General features: G+C 41.7%; 47 non-coding genes across 47 annotated transcripts; all 47 read right to left on the reverse strand.

Annotated features, from left to right (window-relative positions):
• Positions 1–33: 33 nt before the first annotated feature.
• On the reverse strand, positions 34–105 carry trnac-gca (transfer RNA cysteine (anticodon GCA)). Its single transcript has one exon. It is a non-coding gene; the product is annotated as a tRNA-Cys (tRNA).
• A 273-nt stretch (positions 106–378) lies between these two features.
• On the reverse strand, positions 379–450 carry trnac-gca (transfer RNA cysteine (anticodon GCA)). Its single transcript has one exon. It is a non-coding gene; the product is annotated as a tRNA-Cys (tRNA).
• A 638-nt stretch (positions 451–1088) lies between these two features.
• trnac-gca (transfer RNA cysteine (anticodon GCA)) lies at positions 1089–1160 on the reverse strand. The gene has a single exon. It is a non-coding gene; the product is annotated as a tRNA-Cys (tRNA).
• A 637-nt stretch (positions 1161–1797) lies between these two features.
• Positions 1798–1869, reverse strand: trnac-gca (transfer RNA cysteine (anticodon GCA)). Its single transcript has one exon. It is a non-coding gene; the product is annotated as a tRNA-Cys (tRNA).
• Positions 1870–2056: 187 nt separating this feature from the next.
• On the reverse strand, positions 2057–2128 carry trnac-gca (transfer RNA cysteine (anticodon GCA)). The gene has a single exon. It is a non-coding gene; the product is annotated as a tRNA-Cys (tRNA).
• Positions 2129–2765: 637 nt separating this feature from the next.
• trnac-gca (transfer RNA cysteine (anticodon GCA)) lies at positions 2766–2837 on the reverse strand. The gene has a single exon. It is a non-coding gene; the product is annotated as a tRNA-Cys (tRNA).
• A 187-nt stretch (positions 2838–3024) lies between these two features.
• trnac-gca (transfer RNA cysteine (anticodon GCA)) lies at positions 3025–3096 on the reverse strand. Its single transcript has one exon. It is a non-coding gene; the product is annotated as a tRNA-Cys (tRNA).
• Positions 3097–3733: 637 nt separating this feature from the next.
• trnac-gca (transfer RNA cysteine (anticodon GCA)) lies at positions 3734–3805 on the reverse strand. Its single transcript has one exon. It is a non-coding gene; the product is annotated as a tRNA-Cys (tRNA).
• Positions 3806–3993: 188 nt separating this feature from the next.
• Positions 3994–4065, reverse strand: trnac-gca (transfer RNA cysteine (anticodon GCA)). Its single transcript has one exon. It is a non-coding gene; the product is annotated as a tRNA-Cys (tRNA).
• A 637-nt stretch (positions 4066–4702) lies between these two features.
• Positions 4703–4774, reverse strand: trnac-gca (transfer RNA cysteine (anticodon GCA)). Its single transcript has one exon. It is a non-coding gene; the product is annotated as a tRNA-Cys (tRNA).
• Positions 4775–4961: 187 nt separating this feature from the next.
• trnac-gca (transfer RNA cysteine (anticodon GCA)) lies at positions 4962–5033 on the reverse strand. The gene has a single exon. It is a non-coding gene; the product is annotated as a tRNA-Cys (tRNA).
• A 638-nt stretch (positions 5034–5671) lies between these two features.
• trnac-gca (transfer RNA cysteine (anticodon GCA)) lies at positions 5672–5743 on the reverse strand. Its single transcript has one exon. It is a non-coding gene; the product is annotated as a tRNA-Cys (tRNA).
• A 637-nt stretch (positions 5744–6380) lies between these two features.
• Positions 6381–6452, reverse strand: trnac-gca (transfer RNA cysteine (anticodon GCA)). The gene has a single exon. It is a non-coding gene; the product is annotated as a tRNA-Cys (tRNA).
• A 188-nt stretch (positions 6453–6640) lies between these two features.
• trnac-gca (transfer RNA cysteine (anticodon GCA)) lies at positions 6641–6712 on the reverse strand. The gene has a single exon. It is a non-coding gene; the product is annotated as a tRNA-Cys (tRNA).
• Positions 6713–7349: 637 nt separating this feature from the next.
• trnac-gca (transfer RNA cysteine (anticodon GCA)) lies at positions 7350–7421 on the reverse strand. The gene has a single exon. It is a non-coding gene; the product is annotated as a tRNA-Cys (tRNA).
• Positions 7422–7608: 187 nt separating this feature from the next.
• trnac-gca (transfer RNA cysteine (anticodon GCA)) lies at positions 7609–7680 on the reverse strand. The gene has a single exon. It is a non-coding gene; the product is annotated as a tRNA-Cys (tRNA).
• Positions 7681–8318: 638 nt separating this feature from the next.
• trnac-gca (transfer RNA cysteine (anticodon GCA)) lies at positions 8319–8390 on the reverse strand. The gene has a single exon. It is a non-coding gene; the product is annotated as a tRNA-Cys (tRNA).
• A 637-nt stretch (positions 8391–9027) lies between these two features.
• On the reverse strand, positions 9028–9099 carry trnac-gca (transfer RNA cysteine (anticodon GCA)). Its single transcript has one exon. It is a non-coding gene; the product is annotated as a tRNA-Cys (tRNA).
• A 187-nt stretch (positions 9100–9286) lies between these two features.
• trnac-gca (transfer RNA cysteine (anticodon GCA)) lies at positions 9287–9358 on the reverse strand. The gene has a single exon. It is a non-coding gene; the product is annotated as a tRNA-Cys (tRNA).
• A 637-nt stretch (positions 9359–9995) lies between these two features.
• trnac-gca (transfer RNA cysteine (anticodon GCA)) lies at positions 9996–10067 on the reverse strand. The gene has a single exon. It is a non-coding gene; the product is annotated as a tRNA-Cys (tRNA).
• Positions 10068–10254: 187 nt separating this feature from the next.
• On the reverse strand, positions 10255–10326 carry trnac-gca (transfer RNA cysteine (anticodon GCA)). Its single transcript has one exon. It is a non-coding gene; the product is annotated as a tRNA-Cys (tRNA).
• Positions 10327–10963: 637 nt separating this feature from the next.
• On the reverse strand, positions 10964–11035 carry trnac-gca (transfer RNA cysteine (anticodon GCA)). The gene has a single exon. It is a non-coding gene; the product is annotated as a tRNA-Cys (tRNA).
• Positions 11036–11223: 188 nt separating this feature from the next.
• Positions 11224–11295, reverse strand: trnac-gca (transfer RNA cysteine (anticodon GCA)). The gene has a single exon. It is a non-coding gene; the product is annotated as a tRNA-Cys (tRNA).
• A 637-nt stretch (positions 11296–11932) lies between these two features.
• Positions 11933–12004, reverse strand: trnac-gca (transfer RNA cysteine (anticodon GCA)). Its single transcript has one exon. It is a non-coding gene; the product is annotated as a tRNA-Cys (tRNA).
• Positions 12005–12191: 187 nt separating this feature from the next.
• On the reverse strand, positions 12192–12263 carry trnac-gca (transfer RNA cysteine (anticodon GCA)). The gene has a single exon. It is a non-coding gene; the product is annotated as a tRNA-Cys (tRNA).
• Positions 12264–12901: 638 nt separating this feature from the next.
• Positions 12902–12973, reverse strand: trnac-gca (transfer RNA cysteine (anticodon GCA)). Its single transcript has one exon. It is a non-coding gene; the product is annotated as a tRNA-Cys (tRNA).
• A 636-nt stretch (positions 12974–13609) lies between these two features.
• On the reverse strand, positions 13610–13681 carry trnac-gca (transfer RNA cysteine (anticodon GCA)). The gene has a single exon. It is a non-coding gene; the product is annotated as a tRNA-Cys (tRNA).
• Positions 13682–14319: 638 nt separating this feature from the next.
• Positions 14320–14391, reverse strand: trnac-gca (transfer RNA cysteine (anticodon GCA)). Its single transcript has one exon. It is a non-coding gene; the product is annotated as a tRNA-Cys (tRNA).
• Positions 14392–15027: 636 nt separating this feature from the next.
• trnac-gca (transfer RNA cysteine (anticodon GCA)) lies at positions 15028–15099 on the reverse strand. Its single transcript has one exon. It is a non-coding gene; the product is annotated as a tRNA-Cys (tRNA).
• Positions 15100–15286: 187 nt separating this feature from the next.
• On the reverse strand, positions 15287–15358 carry trnac-gca (transfer RNA cysteine (anticodon GCA)). The gene has a single exon. It is a non-coding gene; the product is annotated as a tRNA-Cys (tRNA).
• Positions 15359–15632: 274 nt separating this feature from the next.
• trnac-gca (transfer RNA cysteine (anticodon GCA)) lies at positions 15633–15704 on the reverse strand. Its single transcript has one exon. It is a non-coding gene; the product is annotated as a tRNA-Cys (tRNA).
• Positions 15705–16342: 638 nt separating this feature from the next.
• Positions 16343–16414, reverse strand: trnac-gca (transfer RNA cysteine (anticodon GCA)). Its single transcript has one exon. It is a non-coding gene; the product is annotated as a tRNA-Cys (tRNA).
• A 1102-nt stretch (positions 16415–17516) lies between these two features.
• On the reverse strand, positions 17517–17588 carry trnac-gca (transfer RNA cysteine (anticodon GCA)). The gene has a single exon. It is a non-coding gene; the product is annotated as a tRNA-Cys (tRNA).
• Positions 17589–17775: 187 nt separating this feature from the next.
• Positions 17776–17847, reverse strand: trnac-gca (transfer RNA cysteine (anticodon GCA)). The gene has a single exon. It is a non-coding gene; the product is annotated as a tRNA-Cys (tRNA).
• A 2046-nt stretch (positions 17848–19893) lies between these two features.
• Positions 19894–19965, reverse strand: trnac-gca (transfer RNA cysteine (anticodon GCA)). The gene has a single exon. It is a non-coding gene; the product is annotated as a tRNA-Cys (tRNA).
• Positions 19966–21066: 1101 nt separating this feature from the next.
• On the reverse strand, positions 21067–21138 carry trnac-gca (transfer RNA cysteine (anticodon GCA)). Its single transcript has one exon. It is a non-coding gene; the product is annotated as a tRNA-Cys (tRNA).
• A 187-nt stretch (positions 21139–21325) lies between these two features.
• trnac-gca (transfer RNA cysteine (anticodon GCA)) lies at positions 21326–21397 on the reverse strand. Its single transcript has one exon. It is a non-coding gene; the product is annotated as a tRNA-Cys (tRNA).
• Positions 21398–21671: 274 nt separating this feature from the next.
• Positions 21672–21743, reverse strand: trnac-gca (transfer RNA cysteine (anticodon GCA)). Its single transcript has one exon. It is a non-coding gene; the product is annotated as a tRNA-Cys (tRNA).
• A 273-nt stretch (positions 21744–22016) lies between these two features.
• Positions 22017–22088, reverse strand: trnac-gca (transfer RNA cysteine (anticodon GCA)). The gene has a single exon. It is a non-coding gene; the product is annotated as a tRNA-Cys (tRNA).
• A 187-nt stretch (positions 22089–22275) lies between these two features.
• Positions 22276–22347, reverse strand: trnac-gca (transfer RNA cysteine (anticodon GCA)). Its single transcript has one exon. It is a non-coding gene; the product is annotated as a tRNA-Cys (tRNA).
• A 273-nt stretch (positions 22348–22620) lies between these two features.
• On the reverse strand, positions 22621–22692 carry trnac-gca (transfer RNA cysteine (anticodon GCA)). Its single transcript has one exon. It is a non-coding gene; the product is annotated as a tRNA-Cys (tRNA).
• A 638-nt stretch (positions 22693–23330) lies between these two features.
• Positions 23331–23402, reverse strand: trnac-gca (transfer RNA cysteine (anticodon GCA)). Its single transcript has one exon. It is a non-coding gene; the product is annotated as a tRNA-Cys (tRNA).
• A 637-nt stretch (positions 23403–24039) lies between these two features.
• On the reverse strand, positions 24040–24111 carry trnac-gca (transfer RNA cysteine (anticodon GCA)). Its single transcript has one exon. It is a non-coding gene; the product is annotated as a tRNA-Cys (tRNA).
• A 187-nt stretch (positions 24112–24298) lies between these two features.
• Positions 24299–24370, reverse strand: trnac-gca (transfer RNA cysteine (anticodon GCA)). The gene has a single exon. It is a non-coding gene; the product is annotated as a tRNA-Cys (tRNA).
• Positions 24371–25371: 1001 nt separating this feature from the next.
• On the reverse strand, positions 25372–25443 carry trnac-gca (transfer RNA cysteine (anticodon GCA)). The gene has a single exon. It is a non-coding gene; the product is annotated as a tRNA-Cys (tRNA).
• An 869-nt stretch (positions 25444–26312) lies between these two features.
• trnac-gca (transfer RNA cysteine (anticodon GCA)) lies at positions 26313–26384 on the reverse strand. Its single transcript has one exon. It is a non-coding gene; the product is annotated as a tRNA-Cys (tRNA).
• Positions 26385–26571: 187 nt separating this feature from the next.
• Positions 26572–26643, reverse strand: trnac-gca (transfer RNA cysteine (anticodon GCA)). The gene has a single exon. It is a non-coding gene; the product is annotated as a tRNA-Cys (tRNA).
• Positions 26644–26694: the final 51 nt, after the last annotated feature.

Raw genomic sequence — 26694 nt, forward strand, 5'->3', positions numbered from 1 at the left:
AGCGTGCACTTAATCCTAATCTGCCAAATCCATAGGGGGCACCCGGATTTGAACCGGGGAACTCTTGATCTGCAGTCAAATGCTCTACCACTGAGCTATACCCCCACATCTTTAAAGAAACATGCTCTTTCATTGAGCCACACCCCCACAGACTTCTATGCTTAGAGCCAAAGATTAAGTTAGATCCTACGATTCAACAATATCAAACATTGACTGCTTCACTTGAACTCAAGTCTTTGGTTACTCCAAATCAGAATCAACAACTCTACAACTCAAAACCTCCAAATAAGACAAGTCCAAAGGGGGCACCCAAATTATCCCTGCCGTACAGTATGAGCACAAAAAGGCAGGAAGATATTCCTAATCTGCCAAATTCAGAGGGGGCACCCGGATTTGAACCGGGGACCTCTTGATCTGCAGTCAAATGCTCTACCACTGAGCTATACCCCCACATATTTAAAGAAACATGCTCTTTCATTGAGCCACACCACCACAGACTTCTGTGCTTAGAGCCAAAGATTAAGTTAGATCCTACGATTCAACAATATCAAACATTGACTGCTTCACTTGAACTCAAGTCTTTGGTTACTCCAAATCAGAATCAACAACTCTACAACTCAAAACCTCCAAATAAGACAAGTCCAAAGGGGGCACCCAGATTTGAAATGTGGATGGCTTGATTACAGACTCAAATGGTTTATAATCACATACAGAATCTTTCTATGTAGACATGTTTGCACTTATTCCTAATTTGCCAAATTCAAAGGGCCACCCGGATCTGCAGTCAAATGCTCTACCACTGAGCTATACCCCCACATCTTTGAAGAAACATGCTCTTTCATTGAGCCATACCCCCACAGACTTCTGTGCTTAGAGCCACAGATTAAGTTAGATCCTACGATTCAACAATATCAAACATTGACTGCTTCACTGTAAACTCAAGTCTTTGGTTACTCCAAATCAGAATCAACAACTCTACAACTCAAAACCTCCAAATAAGACAAGTCCAAAGGGGGCACCCAAATTATCCCTGCCTTACAGTATGAGCACAAAAAGGCAGGAAGATATTCCTAATCTGCCAAATCCAGAGGGGGCACCCGGATTTGAACCGGGGACCTCTTGATCTGCAGTCAAATGCTCTACCACTGAGCTATACCCCCACATATTTAAAGAAACATGCTCTTTCATTGAGCTACACCACCACAGACTTCTGTGCTTAGAGCCAAAGATTAAGTTAGATCCTACGATTCAACAATATCAAACATTGACTGCTTCACTTGAACTCAAGTCTTTGGTTACTCCAAATCAGAATCAACAACTCTACAACTCAAAACCTCCAAATAAGACAAGTCCAAAGGGGGCACCCAGATTTGAAATGTGGATGGCTTGATTACAGACTCAAATGGTTTATAATCACATACAGAATCTTTCTATGTAGACATGTTTGCACTTATTCCTAATTTGCAAAATCCAAAGGGCCACCCGGATCTGCAGTCAAATGCTCTACCACTGAGCTATACCCCCACATCTTTGAAGAAACATGCTCTTTCATTGAGCCATACCCCCACAGACTTCTGTGCTTAGAGCCACAGATTAAGTTAGATCCTACGATTCAACAATATCAAACATTGACTGCTTCACTTGAACTCAAGTCTTTGGTTACTCCAATTCAGAATCAACAACTCTACAACTCAAAACCTCCAAATAAGACAAGTCCAAAGGGGGCACCCAAATTATCCCTGCCGTACAGTATGAGCACAAAAAGGCAGGAAGATATTCCTAATCTGCCAAATCCATAGGGGGCACCCGGATTTGAACTGGGGACCTCTTGATCTGCAGTCAAATGCTCTACCACTGAGCTATATCCCCACACACTCCCTGTATCATAGCCACACACAAGATGACAGACTCACTTTTAGATAAGGATTTTGGATATGAAAAGAATGCCAGATACAAAAAAATTACCTAGCGAGAGGATGTGCCACTGAGGTATAATCACATGCAGAATCTTACTATATAGATAAGCGTGCACTTAATCCTAATCTGCCAAATCCATAGGGGGCACCCGGATTTGAACCGGGGACCTCTTGATCTGCAGTCAAATGCTCTACCACTGAGCTATACCCCCACATCTTTGAAGAAACATGCTCTTTCATTGAGCCACACCCCCACAGACTTCTGTGCTTAGAGCCAAAGATTAAGTTAGATCCTACGATTCAACAATATCAAACATTGACTGCTTCACTTGAACTCAAGTCTTTGGTTACTCCAAATCAGAATCAACAACTCTACAACTCAAAACCTCCAAATAAGACAAGTCCAAAGGGGGCACCCAGATTTGAAATGTGGATGGCTTGATTACAGACTCAAATGGTTTATAATCACATACAAAATCTTTCTATGTAGACATGTTTGCACTTATTCCTAATTTGCAAAATCCAAAGGGCCACCCGGATCTGCAGTCAAATGCTCTACCACTGAGCTATACCCCCACATCTTTAAAGAAACATGCTCTTTCATTGAGCCACACCCCCACAGACTTCTATGCTTAGAGCCAAAGATTAAGTTAGATCCTACGATTCAACAATATCAAACATTGACTGCTTCACTTGAACTCAAGTCTTTGGTTACTCCAAATCAGAATCAACAACTCTACAACTCAAAACCTCCAAATAAGACAAGTCCAAAGGGGGCACCCAAATTATCCCTGCCGTACAGTATGAGCACAAAAAGGCAGGAAGATATTCCTAATCTGCCAAATTCAGAGGGGGCACCCGGATTTGAACCGGGGACCTCTTGATCTGCAGTCAAATGCTCTACCACTGAGCTATACCCCCACACACTCCCTGTATCATAGCCACACACAAGATGACAGACTCACTTTTAGATAAGGATTTTGGATATGAAAAGAATGCCAGATACAAAAAAATTACCTAGCGAGAGGATGTGCCACTGAGGTATAATCACATGCAGAATCTTACTATATAGATAAGCGTGCACTTAATCCTAATCTGCCAAATCCATAGGGGGCACCCGGATTTGAACCGGGGACCTCTTGATCTGCAGTCAAATGCTCTACCACTGAGCTATACCCCCACATCTTCAAAGAAACATGCTCTTTCATTGAGCCACACCCCCACAGACTTCTATGCTTAGAGCCAAAGATTAAGTTAGATCCTACGATTCAACAATATCAAACATTGACTGCTTCACTTGAACTCAAGTCTTTGGTTACTCCAAATCAGAATCAACAACTCTACAACTCAAAACCTCCAAATAAGACAAGTCCAAAGGGGGCACCCAGATTTGAAATGTGGATGGCTTGATTACAGACTCAAATGGTTTATAATCACATACAGAATCTTTCTATGTAGACATGTTTGCACTTATTCCTAATTTGCAAAATCCAAAGGGCCACCCGGATCTGCAGTCAAATGCTCTACCACTGAGCTATACCCCCACATCTTTGAAGAAACATGCTCTTTCATTGAGCCATACCCCCACAGACTTCTGTGCTTAGAGCCACAGATTAAGTTAGATCCTACGATTCAACAATATCAAACATTGACTGCTTCACTTGAACTCAAGTCTTTGGTTACTCCAATTCAGAATCAACAACTCTACAACTCAAAACCTCCAAATAAGACAAGTCCAAAGGGGGCACCCAAATTATCCCTGCCGTACAGTATGAGCACAAAAAGGCAGGAAGATATTCCTAATCTGCCAAATCCATAGGGGGCACCCGGATTTGAACTGGGGACCTCTTGATCTGCAGTCAAATGCTCTACCACTGAGCTATACACCCACACACTCCCTGTATCATAGCCACACACAAGATGACAGACTCACTTTTAGATAAGGATTTTGGATATGAAAAGAATGCCAGATACAAAAAAAATTACCTAGCGAGAGGATGTGCCACTGAGGTATAATCACATGCAGAATCTTACTATATAGATAAGCGTGCACTTAATCCTAATCTGCCAAATCCATAGGGGGCACCCGGATTTGAACCGGGGACCTCTTGATCTGCAGTCAAATGCTCTACCACTGAGCTATACCCCCACATCTTTGAAGAAACATGCTCTTTCATTGAGCCACACCCCCACAGACTTCTGTGCTTAGAGCCAAAGATTAAGTTAGATCCTACGATTCAACAATATCAAACATTGACTGCTTCACTTGAACTCAAGTCTTTGGTTACTCCAAATCAGAATCAACAACTCTACAACTCAAAACCTCCAAATAAGACAAGTCCAAAGGGGGCACCCAGATTTGAAATGTGGATGGCTTGATTACAGACTCAAATGGTTTATAATCACATACAAAATCTTTCTATGTAGACATGTTTGCACTTATTCCTAATTTGCAAAATCCAAAGGGCCACCCGGATCTGCAGTCAAATGCTCTACCACTGAGCTATACCCCCACATCTTTAAAGAAACATGCTCTTTCATTGAGCCACACCCCCACAGACTTCTATGCTTAGAGCCAAAGATTAAGTTAGATCCTACGATTCAACAATATCAAACATTGACTGCTTCACTTGAACTCAAGTCTTTGGTTACTCCAAATCAGAATCAACAACTCTACAACTCAAAACCTCCAAATAAGACAAGTCCAAAGGGGGCACCCAAATTATCCCTGCCGTACAGTATGAGCACAAAAAGGCAGGAAGATATTCCTAATATGCCAAATTCAGAGGGGGCACCCGGATTTGAACCGGGGACCTCTTGATCTGCAGTCAAATGCTCTACCACTGAGCTATACCCCCACACACTCCCTGTATCATAGCCACACACAAGATGACAGACTCACTTTTAGATAAGGATTTTGGATATGAAAAGAATGCCAGATACAAAAAAATTACCTAGCGAGAGGATGTGCCACTGAGGTATAATCACATGCAGAATCTTACTATATAGATAAGCGTGCACTTAATCCTAATCTGCCAAATCCATAGGGGGCACCCGGATTTGAACCGGGGACCTCTTGATCTGCAGTCAAATGCTCTACCACTGAGCTATACCCCCACATCTTTGAAGAAACATGCTCTTTCATTGAGCCATACCCCCACAGACTTCTGTGCTTAGAGCCACAGATTAAGTTAGATCCTACGATTCAACAATATCAAACATTGACTGCTTCACTTGAACTCAAGTCTTTGGTTACTCCAAATCAGAATCAACAACTCTACAACTCAAAACCTCCAAATAAGACAAGTCCAAAGGGGGCACCCAGATTTGAAATGTGGATGGCTTGATTACAGACTCAAATGGTTTATAATCACATACAGAATCTTTCTATGTAGACATGTTTGCACTTATTCCTAATTTGCCAAATTCAAAGGGCCACCCGGATCTGCAGTCAAATGCTCTACCACTGAGCTATACCCCCACATCTTTGAAGAAACATGCTCTTTCATTGAGCCATACCCCCACAGACTTCTGTGCTTAGAGCCACAGATTAAGTTAGATCCTACGATTCAACAATATCAAACATTGACTGCTTCACTGTAAACTCAAGTCTTTGGTTACTCCAAATCAGAATCAACAACTCTACAACTCAAAACCTCCAAATAAGACAAGTCCAAAGGGGGCACCCAAATTATCCCTGCCTTACAGTATGAGCACAAAAAGGCAGGAAGATATTCCTAATCTGCCAAATCCAGAGGGGGCACCCGGATTTGAACCGGGGACCTCTTGATCTGCAGTCAAATGCTCTACCACTGAGCTATACCCCCACATATTTAAAGAAACATGCTCTTTCATTGAGCTACACCACCACAGACTTCTGTGCTTAGAGCCAAAGATTAAGTTAGATCCTACGATTCAACAATATCAAACATTGACTGCTTCACTTGAACTCAAGTCTTTGGTTACTCCAAATCAGAATCAACAACTCTACAACTCAAAACCTCCAAATAAGACAAGTCCAAAGGGGGCACCCAGATTTGAAATGTGGATGGCTTGATTACAGACTCAAATGGTTTATAATCACATACAGAATCTTTCTATGTAGACATGTTTGCACTTATTCCTAATTTGCAAAATCCAAAGGGCCACCCGGATCTGCAGTCAAATGCTCTACCACTGAGCTATACCCCCACATCTTTGAAGAAACATGCTCTTTCATTGAGCCATACCCCCACAGACTTCTGTGCTTAGAGCCACAGATTAAGTTAGATCCTACGATTCAACAATATCAAACATTGACTGCTTCACTTGAACTCAAGTCTTTGGTTACTCCAATTCAGAATCAACAACTCTATAACTCAAAACCTCCAAATAAGACAAGTCCAAAGGGGGCACCCAAATTATCCCTGCCGTACAGTATGAGCACAAAAAGGCAGGAAGATATTCCTAATCTGCCAAATCCATAGGGGGCACCCGGATTTGAACTGGGGACCTCTTGATCTGCAGTCAAATGCTCTACCACTGAGCTATACACCCACACACTCCCTGTATCATAGCCACACACAAGATGACAGACTCACTTTTAGATAAGGATTTTGGATATGAAAAGAATGCCAGATACAAAAAAAATTACCTAGCGAGAGGATGTGCCACTGAGGTATAATCACATGCAGAATCTTACTATATAGATAAGCGTGCACTTAATCCTAATCTGCCAAATCCATAGGGGGCACCCGGATTTGAACCGGGGACCTCTTGATCTGCAGTCAAATGCTCTACCACTGAGCTATACCCCCACATCTTTGAAGAAACATGCTCTTTCATTGAGCCACACCCCCACAGACTTCTGTGCTTAGAGCCAAAGATTAAGTTAGATCCTACGATTCAACAATATCAAACATTGACTGCTTCACTTGAACTCAAGTCTTTGGTTACTCCAAATCAGAATCAACAACTCTACAACTCAAAACCTCCAAATAAGACAAGTCCAAAGGGGGCACCCAGATTTGAAATGTGGATGGCTTGATTACAGACTCAAATGGTTTATAATCACATACAAAATCTTTCTATGTAGACATGTTTGCACTTATTCCTAATTTGCAAAATCCAAAGGGCCACCCGGATCTGCAGTCAAATGCTCTACCACTGAGCTATACCCCCACATCTTTAAAGAAACATGCTCTTTCATTGAGCCACACCCCCACAGACTTCTATGCTTAGAGCCAAAGATTAAGTTAGATCCTACGATTCAACAATATCAAACATTGACTGCTTCACTTGAACTCAAGTCTTTGGTTACTCCAAATCAGAATCAACAACTCTACAACTCAAAACCTCCAAATAAGACAAGTCCAAAGGGGGCACCCAAATTATCCCTGCCGTACAGTATGAGCACAAAAAGGCAGGAAGATATTCCTAATATGCCAAATTCAGAGGGGGCACCCGGATTTGAACCGGGGACCTCTTGATCTGCAGTCAAATGCTCTACCACTGAGCTATACCCCCACACACTCCCTGTATCATAGCCACACACAAGATGACAGACTCACTTTTAGATAAGGATTTTGGATATGAAAAGAATGCCAGATACAAAAAAATTACCTAGCGAGAGGATGTGCCACTGAGGTATAATCACATGCAGAATCTTACTATATAGATAAGCGTGCACTTAATCCTAATCTGCCAAATCCATAGGGGGCACCCGGATTTGAACCGGGGACCTCTTGATCTGCAGTCAAATGCTCTACCACTGAGCTATACCCCCACATCTTTGAAGAAACATGCTCTTTCATTGAGCCATACCCCCACAGACTTCTGTGCTTAGAGCCACAGATTAAGTTAGATCCTACGATTCAACAATATCAAACATTGACTGCTTCACTTGAACTCAAGTCTTTGGTTACTCCAAATCAGAATCAACAACTCTACAACTCAAAACCTCCAAATAAGACAAGTCCAAAGGGGGCACCCAGATTTGAAATGTGGATGGCTTGATTACAGACTCAAATGGTTTATAATCACATACAGAATCTTTCTATGTAGACATGTTTGCACTTATTCCTAATTTGCCAAATTCAAAGGGCCACCCGGATCTGCAGTCAAATGCTCTACCACTGAGCTATACCCCCACATCTTTGAAGAAACATGCTCTTTCATTGAGCCATACCCCCACAGACTTCTGTGCTTAGAGCCACAGATTAAGTTAGATCCTACGATTCAACAATATCAAACATTGACTGCTTCACTGTAAACTCAAGTCTTTGGTTACTCCAAATCAGAATCAACAACTCTACAACTCAAAACCTCCAAATAAGACAAGTCCAAAGGGGGCACCCAAATTATCCCTGCCTTACAGTATGAGCACAAAAAGGCAGGAAGATATTCCTAATCTGCCAAATCCAGAGGGGGCACCCGGATTTGAACCGGGGACCTCTTGATCTGCAGTCAAATGCTCTACCACTGAGCTATACCCCCACATATTTAAAGAAACATGCTCTTTCATTGAGCTACACCACCACAGACTTCTGTGCTTAGAGCCAAAGATTAAGTTAGATCCTACGATTCAACAATATCAAACATTGACTGCTTCACTTGAACTCAAGTCTTTGGTTACTCCAAATCAGAATCAACAACTCTACAACTCAAAACCTCCAAATAAGACAAGTCCAAAGGGGGCACCCAGATTTGAAATGTGGATGGCTTGATTACAGACTCAAATGGTTTATAATCACATACAGAATCTTTCTATGTAGACATGTTTGCACTTATTCCTAATTTGCAAAATCCAAAGGGCCACCCGGATCTGCAGTCAAATGCTCTACCACTGAGCTATACCCCCACATCTTTGAAGAAACATGCTCTTTCATTGAGCCATACCCCCACAGACTTCTGTGCTTAGAGCCACAGATTAAGTTAGATCCTACGATTCAACAATATCAAACATTGACTGCTTCACTTGAACTCAAGTCTTTGGTTACTCCAATTCAGAATCAACAACTCTACAACTCAAAACCTCCAAATAAGACAAGTCCAAAGGGGGCACCCAAATTATCCCTGCCGTACAGTATGAGCACAAAAAGGCAGGAAGATATTCCTAATCTGCCAAATCCATAGGGGGCACCCGGATTTGAACTGGGGACCTCTTGATCTGCAGTCAAATGCTCTACCACTGAGCTATATCCCCACACACTCCCTGTATCATAGCCACACACAAGATGACAGACTCACTTTTAGATAAGGATTTTGGATATGAAAAGAATGCCAGATACAAAAAAATTACCTAGCGAGAGGATGTGCCACTGAGGTATAATCACATGCAGAATCTTACTATATAGATAAGCGTGCACTTAATCCTAATCTGCCAAATCCATAGGGGGCACCCGGATTTGAACCGGGGACCTCTTGATCTGCAGTCAAATGCTCTACCACTGAGCTATACCCCCACATCTTTGAAGAAACATGCTCTTTCATTGAGCCACACCCCCACAGACTTCTGTGCTTAGAGCCAAAGATTAAGTTAGATCCTACGATTCAACAATATCAAACATTGACTGCTTCACTTGAACTCAAGTCTTTGGTTACTCCAAATCAGAATCAACAACTCTACAACTCAAAACCTCCAAATAAGACAAGTCCAAAGGGGGCACCCAGATTTGAAATGTGGATGGCTTGATTACAGACTCAAATGGTTTATAATCACATACAAAATCTTTCTATGTAGACATGTTTGCACTTATTCCTAATTTGCAAAATCCAAAGGGCCACCCGGATCTGCAGTCAAATGCTCTACCACTGAGCTATACCCCCACATCTTTAAAGAAACATGCTCTTTCATTGAGCCACACCCCCACAGACTTCTATGCTTAGAGCCAAAGATTAAGTTAGATCCTACGATTCAACAATATCAAACATTGACTGCTTCACTTGAACTCAAGTCTTTGGTTACTCCAAATCAGAATCAACAACTCTACAACTCAAAACCTCCAAATAAGACAAGTCCAAAGGGGGCACCCAAATTATCCCTGCCGTACAGTATGAGCACAAAAAGGCAGGAAGATATTCCTAATCTGCCAAATTCAGAGGGGGCACCCGGATTTGAACCGGGGACCTCTTGATCTGCAGTCAAATGCTCTACCACTGAGCTATACCCCCACACACTCCCTGTATCATAGCCACACACAAGATGACAGACTCACTTTTAGATAAGGATTTTGGATATGAAAAGAATGCCAGATACAAAAAAATTACCTAGCGAGAGGATGTGCCACTGAGGTATAATCACATGCAGAATCTTACTATATAGATAAGCGTGCACTTAATCCTAATCTGCCAAATCCATAGGGGGCACCCGGATTTGAACCGGGGACCTCTTGATCTGCAGTCAAATGCTCTACCACTGAGCTATACCCCCACATCTTCAAAGAAACATGCTCTTTCATTGAGCCACACCCCCACAGACTTCTATGCTTAGAGCCAAAGATTAAGTTAGATCCTACGATTCAACAATATCAAACATTGACTGCTTCACTTGAACTCAAGTCTTTGGTTACTCCAAATCAGAATCAACAACTCTACAACTCAAAACCTCCAAATAAGACAAGTCCAAAGGGGGCACCCAGATTTGAAATGTGGATGGCTTGATTACAGACTCAAATGGTTTATAATCACATACAGAATCTTTCTATGTAGACATGTTTGCACTTATTCCTAATTTGCAAAATCCAAAGGGCCACCCGGATCTGCAGTCAAATGCTCTACCACTGAGCTATACCCCCACATCTTTGAAGAAACATGCTCTTTCATTGAGCCATACCCCCACAGACTTCTGTGCTTAGAGCCACAGATTAAGTTAGATCCTACGATTCAACAATATCAAACATTGACTGCTTCACTTGAACTCAAGTCTTTGGTTACTCCAATTCAGAATCAACAACTCTACAACTCAAAACCTCCAAATAAGACAAGTCCAAAGGGGGCACCCAAATTATCCCTGCCGTACAGTATGAGCACAAAAAGGCAGGAAGATATTCCTAATCTGCCAAATCCATAGGGGGCACCCGGATTTGAACTGGGGACCTCTTGATCTGCAGTCAAATGCTCTACCACTGAGCTATACCCCCACACACTCCCTGTATCATAGCCACACACAAGATGACAGACTCACTTTTAGATAAGGATTTTGGATATGAAAAGAATGCCAGATACAAAAAAAATTACCTAGCGAGAGGATGTGCCACTGAGGTATAATCACATGCAGAATCTTACTATATAGATAAGCGTGCACTTAATCCTAATCTGCCAAATCCATAGGGGGCACCCGGATTTGAACCGGGGACCTCTTGATCTGCAGTCAAATGCTCTACCACTGAGCTATACCCCCACATCTTTGAAGAAACATGCTCTTTCATTGAGCCACACCCCCACAGACTTCTGTGCTTAGAGCCAAAGATTAAGTTAGATCCTACGATTCAACAATATCAAACATTGACTGCTTCACTTGAACTCAAGTCTTTGGTTACTCCAAATCAGAATCAACAACTCTACAACTCAAAACCTCCAAATAAGACAAGTCCAAAGGGGGCACCCAGATTTGAAATGTGGATGGCTTGATTACAGACTCAAATGGTTTATAATCACATACAAAATCTTTCTATGTAGACATGTTTGCACTTATTCCTAATTTGCAAAATCCAAAGGGCCACCCGGATCTGCAGTCAAATGCTCTACCACTGAGCTATACCCCCACATCTTTAAAGAAACATGCTCTTTCATTGAGCCACACCCCCACAGACTTCTATGCTTAGAGCCAAAGATTAAGTTAGATCCTACGATTCAACAATATCAAACATTGACTGCTTCACTTGAACTCAAGTCTTTGGTTACTCCAAATCAGAATCAACAACTCTACAACTCAAAACCTCCAAATAAGACAAGTCCAAAGGGGGCACCCAAATTATCCCTGCCGTACAGTATGAGCACAAAAAGGCAGGAAGATATTCCTAATATGCCAAATTCAGAGGGGGCACCCGGATTTGAACCGGGGACCTCTTGATCTGCAGTCAAATGCTCTACCACTGAGCTATACCCCCACACACTCCCTGTATCATAGCCACACACAAGATGACAGACTCACTTTTAGATAAGGATTTTGGATATGAAAAGAATGCCAGATACAAAAAAATTACCTAGCGAGAGGATGTGCCACTGAGGTATAATCACATGCAGAATCTTACTATATAGATAAGCGTGCACTTAATCCTAATCTGCCAAATCCATAGGGGGCACCCGGATTTGAACCGGGGACCTCTTGATCTGCAGTCAAATGCTCTACCACTGAGCTATACCCCCACATCTTTGAAGAAACATGCTCTTTCATTGAGCCATACCCCCACAGACTTCTGTGCTTAGAGCCACAGATTAAGTTAGATCCTACGATTCAACAATATCAAACATTGACTGCTTCACTTGAACTCAAGTCTTTGGTTACTCCAAATCAGAATCAACAACTCTACAACTCAAAACCTCCAAATAAGACAAGTCCAAAGGGGGCACCCAGATTTGAAATGTGGATGGCTTGATTACAGACTCAAATGGTTTATAATCACATACAGAATCTTTCTATGTAGACATGTTTGCACTTATTCCTAATTTGCCAAATCCAAAGGGCCACCCGGATCTGCAGTCAAATGCTCTACCACTGAGCTATACCCCCACATCTTTGAAGAAACATGCTCTTTCATTGAGCCATACCCCCACAGACTTCTGTGCTTAGAGCCACAGATTAAGTTAGATCCTACGATTCAACAATATCAAACATTGACTGCTTCACTGTAAACTCAAGTCTTTGGTTACTCCAAATCAGAATCAACAACTCTACAACTCAAAACCTCCAAATAAGACAAGTCCAAAGGGGGCACCCAAATTATCCCTGCCGTACAGTATGAGCACAAAAAGGCAGGAAGATATTCCTAATCTGCCAAATCCAGAGGGGGCACCCGGATTTGAACCGGGGACCTCTTGATCTGCAGTCAAATGCTCTACCACTGAGCTATACCCCCACATATTTAAAGAAACATGCTCTTTCATTGAGCTACACCACCACAGACTTCTGTGCTTAGAGCCAAAGATTAAGTTAGATCCAAGATTCAACAATATCAAACATTGACTGCTTCACTTGAACTCAAGTCTTTGGTTACTCCAAATCAGAATCAACAACTCTACAACTCAAAACCTCCAAATAAGACAAGTCCAAAGGGGGCACCCAGATTTGAAATGTGGATGGCTTGATTACAGACTCAAATGGTTTATAATCACATACAGAATCTTTCTATGTAGACATGTTTGCACTTATTCCTAATTTGCAAAATCCAAAGGGCCACCCGGATCTGCAGTCAAATGCTCTACCACTGAGCTATACCCCCACATCTTTGAAGAAATATGCTCTTTCATTGAGCCATACCCCCACAGACTTCTGTGCTTAGAGCCACAGATTAAGTTAGATCCTACGATTCAACAATATCAAACATTGACTGCTTCACTTGAACTCAAGTCTTTGGTTACTCCAATTCAGAATCAACAACTCTACAACTCAAAACCTCCAAATAAGACAAGTCCAAAGGGGGCACCCAAATTATCCCTGCCGTACAGTATGAGCACAAAAAGGCAGGAAGATATACCTAATCTGCCAAATCCAGAGGGGGCACCCGGATTTGAACCGGGGACCTCTTGATCTGCAGTCAAATGCTCTACCACTGAGCTATACCCCCACATATTTAAAGAAACATGCTCTTTCATTGAGCCACACCACCACAGACTTCTGTGCTTAGAGCCAAATATTAAGTTAGATCCTACGATTCAACAATATCAAACATTGACTGCTTCACTTGAACTCAAGTCTTTGGTTACTCCAAATCAGAATCAACAACTCTACAACTCAAAACCTCCAAATAAGACAAGTCCAAAGGGGGCACCCAGATTTGAAATGTGGATGGCTTGATTACAGACTCAAATGGTTTATAATCACATACAGAATCTTTCTATGTAGACATGTTTGCACTTATTCCTAATTTGCCAAATCCAAAGGGCCACCCGGATCTGCAGTCAAATGCTCTACCACTGAGCTATACCCCCACATCTTTGAAGAAACATGCTCTTTCATTGAGCCATACCCCCACAGACTTCTGTGCTTAGAGCCACAGATTAAGTTAGATCCTACGATTCAACAATATCAAACATTGACTGCTTCACTGTAAACTCAAGTCTTTGGTTACTCCAAATCAGAATCAACAACTCTACAACTCAAAACCTCCAAATAAGACAAGTCCAAAGGGGGCACCCAAATTATCCCTGCCGTACAGTATGAGCACAAAAAGGCAGGAAGATATTCCTAATCTGCCAAATCCAGAGGGGGCACCCGGATTTGAACCGGGGACCTCTTGATCTGCAGTCAAATGCTCTACCACTGAGCTATACCCCCACATATTTAAAGAAACATGCTCTTTCATTGAGCTACACCACCACAGACTTCTGTGCTTAGAGCCAAAGATTAAGTTAGATCCAAGATTCAACAATATCAAACATTGACTGCTTCACTTGAACTCAAGTCTTTGGTTACTCCAAATCAGAATCAACAACTCTACAACTCAAAACCTCCAAATAAGACAAGTCCAAAGGGGGCACCCAGATTTGAAATGTGGATGGCTTGATTACAGACTCAAATGGTTTATAATCACATACAGAATCTTTCTATGTAGACATGTTTGCACTTATTCCTAATTTGCAAAATCCAAAGGGCCACCCGGATCTGCAGTCAAATGCTCTACCACTGAGCTATACCCCCACATCTTTGAAGAAATATGCTCTTTCATTGAGCCATACCCCCACAGACTTCTGTGCTTAGAGCCACAGATTAAGTTAGATCCTACGATTCAACAATATCAAACATTGACTGCTTCACTTGAACTCAAGTCTTTGGTTACTCCAATTCAGAATCAACAACTCTACAACTCAAAACCTCCAAATAAGACAAGTCCAAAGGGGGCACCCAAATTATCCCTGCCGTACAGTATGAGCACAAAAAGGCAGGAAGATATTCCTAATCTGCCAAATCCATAGGGGGCACCCGGATTTGAACTGGGGACCTCTTGATCTGCAGTCAAATGCTCTACCACTGAGCTATACCCCCACACACTCCCTGTATCATAGCCACACACAAGATGACAGACTCATTTTTAGATAAGGATTTTGGATATGAAAAGAATGCCAGATACAAAAAAATTACCTAGCGAGAGGATGTGCCACTGAGGTATAATCACATGCAGAATCTTACTATATAGATAAGCATGCACTTAATCCTAATCTGCCAAATCCATAGAGGGCACCCGGATTTGAACCGGGGACCTCTTGATCTGCAGTCAAATGCTCTACCACTGAGCTATACCCCCACATCTTTGAAGAAACATGCTCTTTCATTGAGCCACACCCCCACAGACTTCTGTGCTTAGAGCCACAGATTAAGTTAGATCCTACGATTCAACAATATCAAACACTGACTGCTTCACGGTAAACTCAAGTCTTTGGTTACTCCAAATCAGAATCAACAACTCTACAACTCAAAACCTCCAAATAAGACAAGTCCAAAGGGGGCACCCAAATTATCCCTGCTGTACAGTATGAGCACAAAAAGGCAGGAAGATATTCCTAATCTGCCAAATCCAGAGGGGGCACCCGGATTTGAACCGGGGACCTCTTGATCTGCAGTCAAATGCTCTACCACTGAGCTATACCCCCTCATATTTAAAGAAACATGCTCTTTCATTGAGCCACACCACCACAGACTTATGTGCTTAGAGCCAAAGATTAAGTTAGATCCTACGATTCAACAATATCAAACATTGACTGCTTCACTTGAACTCAAGTCTTTGGTTACTCCAAATCAGAATCAACAACTCTACAACTCAAAACCTCCAAATAAGACAAGTCCAAAGGGGGCACCCAGATTTGAAATGTGGATGGCTTGATTACAGACTCAAATGGTTTATAATCACATACAGAATCTTTCTATGTAGACATGTTTGCACTTGTTCCTAATTTGCCAAATCCAAAGGGCCACCCGGATCTGCAGTCAAATGCTCTACCACTGAGCTATACCCCCACATCTTTGAAGAAACATGCTCTTTCATTGAGCCATACCCCCACAGACTTCTGTGCTTAGAGCCACAGATTAAGTTAGATCCTACGATTCAACAATATCAAACATTGACTGCTTCACTGTAAACTCAAGTCTTTGGTTACTCCAAATCAGAATCAACAACTCTACAACTCAAAACCTCCAAATAAGACAAGTCCAAAGGGGGCACCCAAATTATCCCTGCCGTACAGTATGAGCACAAAAAGGCAGGAAGATATTCCTAATCTGCCAAATCCAGAGGGGGCACCCGGATTTGAACCGGGGACCTCTTGATCTGCAGTCAAATGCTCTACCACTGAGCTATACCCCCACATATTTAAAGAAACATGCTCTTTCATTGAGCCACACCACCACAGACTTCTGTGCTTAGAGCCAAAGATTAAGTTAGATCCTACGATTCAACAATATCAAACATTGACTGCTTCACTTGAACTCAAGTCTTTGGTTACTCCAAATCAGAATCAACAACTCTACAACTCAAAACCTCCAAATAAGACAAGTCCAAAGGGGGCACCCAGATTTGAAATGTGAATGGCTTGATTACAGACTCAAATGGTTTATAATCACATACAGAATCTTTCTATGTAGACATGTTTGCACTTATTCCTAATTTGCCAAATCCAAAGGGCCACCCGGATCTGCAGTCAAATGCTCTACCACTGAGCTATGCCCCCACATCTTTGAAGAAACATGCTCTTTCATTGAGCCATACCCCCACAGACTTCTGTGCTTAGAGCCACAGATTAAGTTAGATCCTACGATTCAACAATATCAAACATTGACTGCTTCACTGTAAACTCAAGTCTTTGGTTACTCCAAATCAGAATCAACAACTCTACAACTCAAAACCTCCAAATAAGACAAGTCCAAAGGGGGCACCCAGATTTGAAATGTGGATGGCTTGATTACAGACTCAATTTGAACTCATGTCGTTGATTATGTCAAGCAAGCCAGATCCAAAATGTAGACCTATTGATCTGCAGACAAATGCTCTGTCATTGAGCTATAACCCCGTACTGCATGAGCACAAACCACAAAAATGAACTTATGTCAAGGATTTGTTTATTCCTAATATGCCAAGCCCAAATTAGGCACATGGAATGAACCTGGGACATCTTGATCTGCAATCAAACGCCGTGCCATTGAGATATTACCCCGTACAGCAGGGATAGGCAACTGCAGTCCTGGAGGGCCACTATCCTGCAGAGATTCGCTTCAGCCCTCATGAAAACTCACCTGCCTGTATCTATCTAGTAATCCCGAAAACACTGATTGCCTTGTCCCAGTGAGTTTAATTAGGGTTGGAGCTAAACTCTGCAGGGCAGTGGCCCTCCAGGACCGAAGTTGCTTATCCCTGCCGTAAGGTATGAGCACTAAAAGGCAGGAAGATATTCCTAATCTGCCAAATCCATAGGGGGCACCCAGATTTGAACCGGGGACCTCTTGATCTGCAGTCAAATGCTCTACCACTGAGCTATACCCCCACACACTCCCTGGATCATAGCCACACACAAGATGACAGACTCACTTTTAGATAAGGATTTTGTATATGAAAAGAATGCCAGATACAAAAAAATTACCTAGCGAGAGGATGTGCCACTGAGGTATAATCACATGCAGAATCTTACTATATAGATAAGCATGCACTTAATCCTAATCTGCCAAATCCATAGGGGGCACCCGGATTTGAACCGGGGACCTCTTGATCTGCAGTCAAATGCTCTACCACTGAGCTATACCCCCACATCTCTGAAGAAACATGCTCTTTCATTGAGCCACACCCCCACAGACTTCTGTGCTTAGAGCCACAGATTAACCCTCTGGAGTCTAAGGGTATTTTTGGGGCCTTGAGAAGTTTTGTCATGCCCTGACATTTGTGCTTTTTTCAGTTTCTTATAAATATCTAAATGGGTAAAGTCTAATATCACTGTAATCAGCACAAACTGGGCTATAATAATATGTGAAACCCATGCATGTACATGATTGTATTTTTGAGAAAAAAAAATGTTATGCATGGTTAGTGAAAAACTAAAAATGTTAAATCACTTGAATAAGGGAATAAAACACATACATAAAATTGGTTGCCGGAAAAGTTGAGAACTGGAGCTTGTAGCCTAGAATTTTTCTTTCTGAATGATGTGAAAATCATCTTGTTTACTCACTCACAGAAAACAATATATTGATTTAAATTTTCTAAAACACTTTTTGTTGGTAAAAGTCATATGCGAGTAGGCGTCAACTATCATGAATATCATTGTGATTTACACCTGAGAAGACAAAGGCCTGCATAATGAGCTGCATAATGAGCCTCTCATTCAACTGTGCCACTCTGAGGGAGGACTTACAAGAAAGAATGTGAGAACAAAATAAAAGTATATAATATTATGTTTGTAGTTTATTAAGAATATATTTAATTATCCCACAACATAATTTAATATCCACTTGGGGGAGCAGTTAAACAGTTTATTAGGAACAATCAAAGCTGACTTTCAAATTTTTTGGCATCCTTTCTCTAGTCACACAATCCTTCAGAAATCCTTTTAACAATCTTATTTTCTACCAAATAAACCCCATTTATTATCATCATTATAATTATTATTAATGTTGAAAAGAGCTGATAATATTTTTCAGGTTTTTTTAGGGGGAATAAATCGAAAGAACTGCATTGTTTTTACATTTGTTAGAGTTATCTCTATTTGTCACATTTATATTATTTACATCAAGCTTTTGAATGGTATAGTATTGTATATTGTTATTGAAACTTCATAATGTTTCACTTGATTATACATTTAGTCAGGAATTATAGTTTGGAAAAAGTATTTGGAAAAAGTCTAACTAGTAAAATGTTTACACGTTATGTGAAAACTAGTACAAATAAATAAAGAGAGACTTACTCTGTTTATGATCTCTGCTGAATAAAGTGCTTCATTCTTTTTTCTGATGAAATCCATTTCTCAAATCCTCAACCACATCACATCTTTTTGGGGTGAATTATGTCTTAGTCCTCTCATCGCGAAGCAAACAGTAAAATAAAATAAAAACTTGAAGAATAGTCTGGCTGCTTTTTCTTCTGTGTGGGCGTATTCAAGCCGCGCGCTTCAGTTTGAATCTGAATAGCGCGTTCAGCGCGGGGGCGTGGTCACATTAAATATAATGAGCGGAGATATGAAAAATAGACATCGCGTTGTTTTCATATGGATTACTTTATCTCAGAATATTTGTTTTCGGCAGCACTTGTTTAGTTTAAAAGTAGACATTCCAGGCTTTCTATAGATATCTCTCTCATGTCTCTTCGTTGAGTATTCACGGAGTTACAGTTCATTTTAATGAAATGTTTGTACATGACGATCAGCGGAGACAAAGACTGTAGACAGCGCACCTTGTTTGTTATCTTTATTTTATAAGTGCACAAAGGTTTTTTGTTATTATGTCTGTATCCAAAAAAAACTAGACCCTTTACAGATTCGATTGATGTATTGCTCTTATCTGTACGATTAAAACTGAGAGTGTAATTTAAGTTCTTTTCGGGGTTATCAGGTGAAAATGACTCAAAACGCATATATGCGTTAATCGACTCGAAAGGGTTAAGTTAGATCCTACGATTCAACAATATCAAACATTGACTGCTTCACGGTAAACTCAAGTCTTTGGTTACTCCAAATCAGAATCAACAACTCTACAACTCAAAACCTCCAAATAAGACAAGTCCAAAGGGGGCACCCAAATTATCCCTGCCGTACAGTATGAGCACAAAAAGGCAGGAAGATATTCCTAATCTGCCAAATCCAGAGGGGGCACCCGGATTTGAACTGGGGACCTCTTGATCTGCAGTCAAATGCTCTACCACTGAGCTATACCCCCACATATTTAAAAAAACATGCTCTTTCATTGAGCCACACCACCACAGACTTCTGTGCTTAGAGCCAAAGATTAAGTTAGATCCTACGATTCAACAATATCAAACATTGACTGCTTCACTTGAACTCAAGTCTTTGGTTACTCCAAATCAGAATCAACAACTCTACAACTCAAAACCTCCAAATAAGACAAGTCCAAAGGGGGCACCCAGATTTGAAATGTGGATGGCTTGATTACAGACTCAAATGGTTTATAATCACATACAGAATCTTTCTATGTAGACATGTTTGCACTTATTCCTAATTTGCCAAATCCAAAGGGCCACCCGGATCTGCAGTCAAATGCTCTACCACTGAGCTATACCCCCACATCTTTGAAGAAACATGCTCTTTCATTGAGCCATACCCCCACAGACTTCTGTGCTTAGAGCCACAGATTAAGTTAGATCCTACGATTCAACAATATCAAACATTGACTGCTTCACTGTAAACTCAAGTCTTTGGTTACTCCAAATCAGAATCAACAACTCTACAACTCAAAACCTCCAAATAAGACAAGTCCAAAGGGGGCACCCAGATTTGAAATGTGGATGGCTTGATTACAGACTCAATTTGAACTCATGTCGTTGATTATGTCAAGCAAGCCAGATCCAAAATGTAGACCTATTGATCTGCAGACAAATGCTCTGTCATTGAGCTATAACCCCGTACTGCATGAGCACAAACCACAAAAATGAACTTATGTCAAGGATTTGTTTATTCCTAATATGCCAAGCCCAAATTAGGCACATGGAATGAACCTGGGACATCTTGATCTGCAATAAACGCCGTGCCATTGAGATATTACCCCGTACAGCAGGGATAGGCAACTGCAGTCCTGGAGGGCCACTATCCTGCAGAGATTCGCTTCAGCCCTCATGAAAACTCACCTGCCTGTATCTATCTAGTAATCCCGAAAACACTGATTGCCTTGTCCCAGTGAGTTTAATTAGGGTTGGAGCTAAACTCTGCAGGGCAGTGGCCCTCCAGGACCGAAGTTGCTTATCCCTGCCGTAAGGTATGAGCACTAAAAGGCAGGAAGATATTCCTAATCTGCCAAATCCATAGGGGGCACCCGGATTTGAACCGGGGACCTCTTAATCTGCAGTCAAATGCTCTACCACTGAGCTATACCCCCACACACTCCCTGGATCATGGCCACACACAAGATGACAGACTCACTTTTAGATAAGGATTTTGTATATGAAAAGAATGCCAGATACAAAAAAATTACCTAGCGAGAGGATGTGCCACTGAGGTATAATCACATGCAGAATCTTACTATATAGATAAGCATGCACTTAATCCTAATCTGCCAAATCCATAGGGGGCACCCGGATTTGAACCGGGGACCTCTTGATCTGCAGTCAAATGCTCTACCACTGAGCTATACCCCCACATCTCTGAAGAAACATGCTCTTTCATTGATCCACACCCCCACAGACTTCTGTGCTTAGAGCCACAGATTAAGTTAGATCCTACGATTCAACAATATCAAACATTGACTGCTTCACGGTAAACTCAAGTCTTTGGTTACTCCAAATCAGAATCAACAACTCTACAACTCAAAACCTCCAAATAAGACAAGTCCAAAGGGGGCACCCAAATTATCCCTGCCGTACAGTATGAGCACAAAAAGGCAGGAAGATATTCCTAATCTGCCAAATCCATAGGGGGCACCCGGATTTGAACCGGGGACCTCTTGATCTGCAGTCAAATGCTCTACCACTGAGCTATACCCCCACATCTTTGAAGAAACATGCTCTTTCATTGAGCCACACCCCCACAGACTTCTATGCTTAGAGCCAAAGATTAAGTTAGATCCTACGATTCAACAATATCAAACATTGACTGCTTCACTTGAACTCAAGTCTTTGGTTACTCCAAATCAGAATCAACAACTCTACAACTCAAAACCTCCAAATAAGACAAGTCCAAAGGGGGCACCCAAATTATCCCTGCCGTACAGTATGAGCACAAAAAGGCAGGAAGATATTCCTAATCTGCCAAATTCAGAGGGGGCACCCGGATTTGAACCGGGGACCTCTTGATCTGCAGTCAAATGCTCTACCACTGAGCTATACCCCCACACACTCCCTGTATCATAGCCACACACAAGATGACAGACTCACTTTTAGATAAGGATTTTGGATATGAAAAGAATGCCAGATACAAAAAAATTACCTAGAGAGAGGATGTGCCACTGAGGTATAATCACATGCAGAATCTTACTATATAGATAAGCGTGCACTTAATCCTAATCTGCCAAATCCATAGGGGGCACCCGGATTTGAACCGGGGACCTCTTGATCTGCAGTCAAATGCTCTACCACTGAGCTATACCCCCACATCTTTAAAGAAACATGCTCTTTCATTGAGCCACACCCCCACAGACTTCTATGCTTAGAGCCAAAGATTAAGTTAGATCCTACGATTCAACAATATCAAACATTGACTGCTTCACTTGAACTCAAGTCTTTGGTTACTCCAAATCAGAATCAACAACTCTACAACTCAAAACCTCCAAATAAGACAAGTCCAAAGGGGGCACCCAAATTATCCCTGCCGTACAGTATGAGCACAAAAAGGCAGGAAGATATTCCTAATCTGCCAAATTCAGAGGGGGCACCCGGATTTGAACCGGGGACCTCTTGATCTGCAGTCAAATGCTCTACCACTGAGCTATACCCCCACATATTTAAAGAAACATGCTCTTTCATTGAGCCACACCACCACAGACTTCTGTGCTTAGAGCCAAAGATTAAGTTAGATCCTACGATTCAACAATATCAAACATTGACTGCTTCACTTGAACTCAAGTCTTTGGTTACTCCAAATCAGAATCAACAACTCTACAACTCAAAACCTCCAAATAAGACAAGTCCAAAGGGGGCACCCAGATTTGAAATGTGGATGGCTTGATTACAGACTCAAATGGTTTATAATCACATACAGAATCTTTCTATGTAGACATGTTTGCACTTATTCCTAATTTGCCAAATTCAAAGGGCCACCCGGATCTGCAGTCAAATGCTCTACCACTGAGCTATACCCCCACATCTTTGAAGAAACATGCTCTTTCATTGAGCCATACCCCCACAGACTTCTGTGCTTAGAGCCACAGATTAAGTTAGATCCTACGATTCAACAATATCAAACATTGACTGCTCCACTGTAAACTCAAGTCTTTGGTTACTCCAAATCAGAATCAACAACTCTACAACTCAAAACCTCCAAATAAGACACGTCCAAAGGGGGCACCCAAATTATCCCTGCCTTACAGTATGAGCACAAAAAGGCAGGAAGATATTCCTAATCTGCCAAATCCAGAGGGGGCACCCGGATTTGAACCGGGGACCTCTTGATCTGCAGTCAAATGCTCTACCACTGAGCTATACCCCCACATATTTAAAGAAACATGCTCTTTCATTGAGCTACACCACCACAGACTTCTGTGCTTAGAGCCAAAGATTAAGTTAGATCCTACGATTCAACAATATCAAACATTGACTGCTTCACTTGAACTCAAGTCTTTGGTTACTCCAAATCAGAATCAACAACTCTACAACTCAAAACCTCCAAATAAGACAAGTCCAAAGGGGGCACCCAGATTTGAAATGTGGATGGCTTGATTACAGACTCAAATGGTTTATAATCACATACAAAATCTTTCTATGTAGACATGTTTGCACTTATTCCTAATTTGCAAAATCCAAAGGGCCACACGGATCTGCAGTCAAATGCTCTACCACTGAGCTATACCCCCACATCTTTAAAGAAACATGCTCTTTCATTGAGCCACACCCCCACAGACTTCTATGCTTAGAGCCAAAGATTAAGTTAGATCCTACGATTCAACAATATCAAACATTGACTGCTTCACTTGAACTCAAGTCTTTGGTTACTCCAAATCAGAATCAACAACTCTATAACTCAAAACCTCCAAATAAGACAAGTCCAAAGGGGGCACCCAAATTATCCCTGCCGTACAGTATGAGCACAAAAAGGCAGGAAGATATTCCTAATCTGCCAAATTCAGAGGGGGCACCCGGATTTGAACCGGGGACCTCTTGATCTGCAGTCAAATGCTCTACCACTGAGCTATACCCCCACACACTCCCTGTATCATAGCCACACACAAGATGACAGACTCACTTTTAGATAAGGATTTTGGATATGAAAAGAATGCCAGATACAAAAAAATTACCTAGCGAGAGGATGTGCCACTGAGGTATAATCACATGCAGAATCTTACTATATAGATAAGCGTGCACTTAATCCTAATCTGCCAAATCCATAGGGGGCACCCGGATTTGAACCGGGGACCTCTTGATCTGCAGTCAAATGCTCTACCACTGAGCTATACCCCCACATCTTTGAAGAAACATGCTCTTTCATTGAGCCACACCCCCACAGACTTCTGTGCTTAGAGCCAAAGATTAAGTTAGATCCTACGAATCAACAATATCAAACATTGACTGCTTCACTTGAACTCAAGTCTTTGGTTACTCCAAATCAGAATCAACAACTCTACAACTCAAAACCTCCAAATAAGACAAGTCCAAAGGGGGCACCCAGATTTGAAATGTGGATGGCTTGATTACAGACTCAAATGGTTTATAATCACATACAAAATCTTTCTATGTAGACATGTTTGCACTTATTCCTAATTTGCAAAATCCAAAGGGCCACCCGGATCTGCAGTCAAATGCTCTACCACTGAGCTATACCCCCACATCTTTAAAGAAACATGCTCTTTCATTGAGCCACACCCCCACAGACTTCTATGCTTAGAGCCAAAGATTAAGTTAGATCCTACGATTCAACAATATCAAACATTGACTGCTTCACTTGAACTCAAGTCTTTGGTTACTCCAAATCAGAATCAACAACTCTACAACTCAAAACCTCCAAATAAGACAAGTCCAAAGGGGGCACCCAGATTTGAAATGTGGATGGCTTGATTACAGACTCAAATGGTTTATAATCACATACAGAATCTTTCTATGTAGACATGTTTGCACTTATTCCTAATTTGCAAAATCCAAAGGGCCACCCGGATCTGCAGTCAAATGCTCTACCACTGAGCTATACCCCCACATCTTTGAAGAAACATGCTCTTTCATTGAGCCATACCCCCACAGACTTCTGTGCTTAGAGCCACAGATTAAGTTAGATCCTACGATTCAACAATATCAAACATTGACTGCTTCACTTGAACTCAAGTCTTTGGTTACTCCAATTCAGAATCAACAACTCTACAACTCAAAACCTCCAAATAAGACAAGTCCAAAGGGGGCACCCAAATTATCCCTGCCGTACAGTATGAGCACAAAAAGGCAGGAAGATATTCCTAATCTGCCAAATCCATAGGGGGCACCCGGATTTGAACTGGGGACCTCTTGATCTGCAGTCAAATGCTCTACCACTGAGCTATACCCCCACACACCCCCTGTATCATAGCCACACACAAGATGACAGACTCACTTTTAGATAAGGATTTTGGATATGAAAAGAATGCCAGATACAAAAAAATTACCTAGCGAGAGGATGTGCCACTGAGGTATAATCACATGCAGAATCTTACTATATAGATAAGCGTGCACTTAATCCTAATCTGCCAAATCCATAGGGGGCACCCGGAGTCAAATGCTCTACCACTGAGCTATACCCCCACATCTTTGAAGAAACATGCTCTTTCATTGAGCCACACCCCCACAGACTTCTGTGCTTAGAGCCAAAGATTAAGTTAGATCCTACGATTCAACAATATCAAACATTGACTGCTTCACTTGAACTCAAGTCTTTGGTTACTCCAAATCAGAATCAACAACTCTACAACTCAAAACCTCCAAATAAGACAAGTCCAAAGGGGGCACCCAGATTTGAAATGTGGATGGCTTGATTACAGACTCAAATGGTTTATAATCACATACAAAATCTTTCTATGTAGACATGTTTGCACTTATTCCTAATTTGCAAAATCCAAAGGGCCACCCGGATCTGCAGTCAAATGCTCTACCACTGAGCTATACCCCCACATCTTTAAAGAAACATGCTCTTTCATTGAGCCACACCCCCACAGACTTCTATGCTTAGAGCCAAAGATTAAGTTAGATCCTACGATTCAACAATATCAAACATTGACTGCTTCACTTGAACTCAAGTCTTTGGTTACTCCAAATCAGAATCAACAACTCTACAACTCAAAACCTCCAAATAAGACAAGTCCAAAGGGGGCACCCAAATTATCCCTGCCGTACAGTATGAGCACAAAAAGGCAGGAAGATATTCCTAATCTGCCAAATTCAGAGGGGGCACCCGGATTTGAACCGGGGACCTCTTGATCTGCAGTCAAATGCTCTACCACTGAGCTATACCCCCACACACTCCCTGTATCATAGCCACACAGAAGATGACAGACTCACTTTTAGATAAGGATTTTGGATATGAAAAGAATGCCAGATACAAAAAAATTACCTAGCGAGAGGATGTGCCACTGAGGTATAATCACATGCAGAATCTTACTATATAGATAAGCGTGCACTTAATCCTAATCTGCCAAATCCATAGGGGGCACCCGGATTTGAACCGGGGACCTCTTGATCTGCAGTCAAATGCTCTACCACTGAGCTATACCCCCACATCTTTGAAGAAACATGCTCTTTCATTGAGCCACACCCCCACAGACTTC

Source organism: Carassius gibelio, chromosome A11, assembly GCF_023724105.1.
Source record: "Carassius gibelio isolate Cgi1373 ecotype wild population from Czech Republic chromosome A11, carGib1.2-hapl.c, whole genome shotgun sequence".
NCBI lineage: Eukaryota > Metazoa > Chordata > Actinopteri > Cypriniformes > Cyprinidae > Carassius > Carassius gibelio.